We start from the raw sequence: 5,278 nt of genomic DNA, 5'->3' as shown, positions 1-5,278 counted from the left end.
TTCACGGTCCCCCCATTTCTCCTCCTGTTCTCGTCTCCGTCTCGTCTTTCTCCTGTCCTTCTCTTCATCTTCTCTCCCAATCTCTCCTCTCCTCTGTCTTTGCTTCTCCCTCCTCTCCTCCTGTTATGACTCTCTCTGATTGGTTTTCCTCCATGCATAAACAAATGCAGCAGTAGATTTATGAGGCCGAGGGGACGGGGGGATGGGGGGACCGGGGGGGACGGGGACATTAATGAAATGCAGAATTGCTTTCCAGCGTCGCCATCGAGCAAAAACGTGATTTCTTTTCCTCCTCCTTTTCTTCTTTCTTCTCTTTGTCCTTCCTCCCCTCCCCTCCTCACCCTAACCCCCCCACCCCCCACCACCCCCTGAAAACCCGACACACTCACTCACCCTCTCTCTCTCTGTCTCTCTCTCTCTCTCCCCTCCCTGTTTTTCTCATCTGTACGAGGCCGCAGTAGGTTGGCACATGACATCGATTTCCATCAGGGTTTGAAAATAACCTCCCCGTTGCCGGGGCAACCCGCGCACACCTCACACACCTCACGCCTCTTTTTGCATATTGGTGCAAGTTTTCGCATGAGCAAGTGCACGGGAGAACGAGCGTGGAACGGCAGATGACAAATGCGCTCAGGTGTACGTTAGTGTGTGTGTGTGTGTGTGTGTGTGTGTGTGTGTGTGTGTGTGTGTGTGTGTGTATGATGGATGGCATACTGAAGCAATCTGAGTGAAGCTCTGAGCTCAAATCTCTCTCAGAAAGCTGCACCTGCTGCCCGTCCACCAATTAACTCCTGCAGGAGGTTCTCACTTCATCTCTGTAATAAAACGCCCAATTTGGCCACTTGAACAACTCTCAGCCATGATCTTCAGTATCTGCAGCCGTACAGCTTCAACTCGAACCCCAAACCATCAGAAACTAATCTGTAGTGTATTACAGTCTGTCAGAATGAGCGTGTGGATCATATGATCATTATAGAGCATTATAGAGCGCCCCCTACGCTTCCTGTAGTGTATTACAGTCTGTCAGAATGAGCGTGTGGATCATATGATCATTATAGAGCATTATAGAGCGCCCCCTACGCTTCCTGTAGTGTATTACAGTCTGTCAGAATGAGCGTGTGGATCATATGATCATTATAGAGCATTATAGAGCGCCCCCTACGCTTCCTGTAGTGTATTACAGTCTGTCAGAATGAGCGTGTGGATCATATGATCATTATAGAGCATTATAGAGCGCCCCCTACGCTTCCTGTAGTGTATTACAGTCTGTCAGAATGAGCGTGTGGATCATATGATCATTATAGAGCATTATAGAGCGCCCCCTACGCTTCCTGTAGTGTATTACAGTCTGTCAGAATGAGCGTGTGGATCATATGATCATTATAGAGCACTTTTTAGTAAATAAATAACAAGAAAAAAAATCAATGTCAATCTTTTTCTAACCAGAATACTTGGGCTATTAATCATTACACATTCACACTGTTTGTGTGTGTGTGTGTGTGTGTGTGTGTGTCTAAGTGTAAATGTGTGTGTGCTAATTTAAGCAGTTTATTATGTATGTATAGCTGTTAGCATAAACTAACAGCTAACGGTTTCCCCTGCAGCTCTGATCCCACTGGCCTTCTAATCAGCCTTTAATAGCACCAATTCGGCTCCAATATGGAGTGAATTACACAGAGGAGGAGAGGAGGCTAAGTGCTGAGGTGAGAGGGTCAATGAGTGTGTGTGTGTGTGTGTGTGTGTGTGGTGTGTGTGTGTGTGTGTGTGTGTGTGTACCACTGAGGTGAATGTGCTGGTGTGTATGCATGTAAGCCTATTAGTGAACATATCTGTTTGGGCATTCCTATTTGTTAATGGCAGCTCCAGTCCATGTGGGGTGTGTGTATATATATATATATATGTGTGTGTGTGTGTGGGGGTGTGTGTGTGTGTGGGGGGGGTGTTTGTAAAGGTATAAACTCCATCTCCTCTCCTTCATTTCAACACCCAGTCAGGGAGAAAATGAATTTCATATTATCTGATTATATTATTAGGTTTTGCAGGAGTGCCTGTAAAATACACCACATCAGCATTTCAGCCAGCCAGGTACACACACACACACACACACACACACACACACACACACACACACACAATGAACAGTAAGTGTTGGAGACAGGTCTCCTCTGCCTCTAAAGTGAAAACTGGCATTACACTGCTGTAGCCATATATATATTCGACCTCCTCAAACCTCCTTAAAAAGCATCCTCCATCCTCACACTACCGTCTTCAATCCTCCCAAACAGCTGCCGCCCTCCATCCACTGTCCTCGACCAGTTCAAGACATGTCGGTTCTCCCAAAATCTCGCCCTCAATCCTCCCAAACTACAGTCCTCCATTCTATCAAACCCCCATCTTCAATTCCCCCAATCTGTCATCCAGTTTAATGATTCATTACTGAATCTTTCACAGTGATTACAGAATAATAACTCAGTAACACGAAACATCTGGAGGTTTAAAGGTTTGTCTGTGAAGCTGAACAGTGAGAGATTAATTACTGTCAGAGAAACGTTCTGACTGAAGCCATGAAGAAGCAAAAGCAGAATTGAGGACGATACGTGTTTATCATTTGAACAGTGAAGCAGTAGATCTATCAGTGAGCTCCTGTCTCCTCTGTAACACACCAGTCCTTCATTTATATGGAGATGAAGAGACATACACACACACACACACACACACACACACACACTCCTGCAATGTGTACCTTGCTAACAGAAGGATAAGGCTATGATGAGGAGTATATGAGTCTAGCAGCTGCTTGAACACCAGAATAAAGACCACTGTGCTCAATCCCCCCACACTCGGTCAGCAGGGTGACCTCTGGCTGAATTCATGGTGCTCAGGAACTGCGAGGTTAGAGGAATTTCGGAACACATTTGGAGTAAATCTGGAGCGCGAGTCACGTGACGAGCCACAGGCATTCTTACACGTCCCATACAGACCTTCAGCGCACAGCTTTATATTTTAGATGAGGTTACATGCCTCAAAATATACCCTGATAAGGCCTCGGCACGGTCCACGTAAACAAAATCTGTCATTATCAAATTCATGAGGTTTGCGAAAAGCAGTCAACTTGAACCCAGATTCTTCCTGGAGGGCAGTGCTGTTATTTTCTATCACGCTGACCAGGTTCTGGGGAAAGGGCAAATTTGCATAGTAACCATAAGGTGGTAAATCTGATCATATAAATGTAAATAAGGGGGAATTTAAGTGTGTTTTCCTAAACAGAGAGTCGATAAGACCGGAGAGTGACAGAGACAGAGAGGCAGGGAGCGAGAGAGAAAGAGATACAGTGAGGGAGAGAAAGAGGGACAGAGATACAGTGTGAGAGAGAGAGAGAGAGAGAGAGAGAGAGAGAGACAGACTATACCCACTATAATCAATCTTACACACTGATGTGCAGTAATACAGACGGACACTAGGAGGCAACAGTTGCAATGCTTATTCTGTTTGAATCTAAAATCCTTAGAAATGCTGATCCACTTTATTAGAAACACCTACCTTGTGCTTCCACTCACTGGCCACTTTATTAGAAACACCTACCTTGTGCTTCCACTTACTGGCCACTTTATTAGAAACACCTACCTTGTGCTTCCACTCACTGGCCACTTTATTAGAAACACCTACCTTGTGCTTCCACTCACTGGCCACTTTATTAGAAACACCTACCTTGTGCTTCCACTCACTGGCCACTTTATTAGAAACACCTACCTTGTGCTTCCACTCACTGGCCACTTTATTAGAAACACCTACCTTGCGCTTCCACTCACTGGCCACTTTATTAGAAACCCCTACCTTGTGCTTCCACTCCCTGGCCACTTTATCAGAAACATCTACCCTGTGTACTGTCTCCTATAACAGCAGGCGGATCACTAAAGCTGCACCTGGTCACTGTTTATGTTCCACACTGTGTGAAATTCCCGACAGTTCAGTTTCAGTGTTCCTGATTTGCTGATGTTCCTCAGAGACGTAAGTCAGCAAAGTTCTCTGACGGAACAGAACCTAGGGGACAGCAGGGCTGGCCGCACTGTTCGAAATGGGGAGTGCTAGATACTGAGGGGAGCGACTAAACTAGTCAAAGTTCCGGTTCTGTTTGTCAAGCTTGCTCTCCAAACAAGCGAATAAACTGGGCCGAGCCAACCTTGATCCAGCGCGCCTCCCAGTACAACCAGCAGCGCAGGGACGGACCGGCTGTGTGTTTACATCCAACACAACACCCACAAACATCAATCTGAGCAAACCGCTCGCCCCCAGAGAGCGCCGCTACTCTTCCCTCACCGTTACTGAATCTAATTACATTTGCAGCTGTCTTTTAATCAAAAGAAGGCTAATTTGCATATGGGCAGGGCTAAAACCCCGCCCACTGAAGACTGAGAGCCTGGCACTGAGCCAGGAGACACAATGAGTGGCAAGGGTGTAAGTGCAGAAATAGATTGGTGTCTGTCTCTGTGTGTGTGTGTGTGTGTGTGTGTGTGTGTGTGTGTGTATATGCATATATATATATATATATATATATATATATATATATATATATATATATATATATATATATATATATGTGTATGTGTATATGTGTATGTGTGTGGGGGGGCACACCAACAAACAAGGGAAATCAAAATGAACCCAAATGAACAGATGGATGTTGGGAATTTACATAGACGTAACAACAAACAGCATGTTTGTATGTGAGTGTACGAGTGTGTGTGTGTGTGTGTGTGTGTGTGTGTGTGTGTGTGTGTGTGTGTGTGTGGGCTCAAGGGTATTGCGGACACACAAAACAAGCGAACAAAGTGAGGGAGGGGCGCCGTCCCCATAAAACACCACAATTACAGATTTTGGGCTAATTACCGAAACGAATGCAGGCGATTCAGACTCCAGCGTGTTTAACGAGAGCGGATCAATTAGCGCTAAATTACCTTGCCGTTGTGGGTGTACGACACAGACGCAGTCGCCGTGGCGATCTGAAGCTTTCTCTTCGGAGCCGGACGATCCTCGCGGACGAAAAATCGGCCGAAACCTTTCTTTCTCTTCCTCTGGGGGCGAGCGAGGATTTGAGGAAGACGTGTGTGTTGAAGATCTGTCTGACACCAGCGCTCACTGTCACATTCTCTAACACACACACACACACACACACACACACAGGTGATCATCATAATCAATGTAATGTATATATAATTATGTAAAGGGCCTAAAAGAATTCCCAGCTTATGGAAGCGAGTACCTGAGAGCGACACAGGGG

At 45.8% G+C, this 5,278-nt stretch overlaps 1 protein-coding gene across 3 annotated transcripts in view; it reads right to left on the bottom strand.

The window, feature by feature from the left end:
* tnrc6c2 (trinucleotide repeat containing adaptor 6C2) overlaps positions 1 to 4,994 on the bottom strand; it is a 56,858-nt gene extending 51,864 nt beyond the window's left edge. For 2 of the 3 annotated variants that reach the window (XM_072683299.1, XM_072683301.1), the window contains exon 1: positions 4,956 to 4,993. The gene's annotated coding sequence lies outside the window, so the exon portion shown is untranslated. Of the gene's footprint in view, positions 1 to 4,955 lie in introns of all 3 variants that reach the window. The other variant, XM_072683297.1, reaches the window with a different exon arrangement.
* Positions 4,995 to 5,278: the final 284 nt, after the last annotated feature.

The sequence above is a fragment of the Salminus brasiliensis genome, chromosome 7, assembly GCF_030463535.1.
Source record: "Salminus brasiliensis chromosome 7, fSalBra1.hap2, whole genome shotgun sequence".
NCBI classification, from domain to species: Eukaryota; Metazoa; Chordata; class Actinopteri; order Characiformes; family Bryconidae; genus Salminus; species Salminus brasiliensis.
The sequence above is the reverse complement of the archived record's forward strand: the minus strand, read 5'-3'. Positions and strand labels throughout refer to the sequence as shown.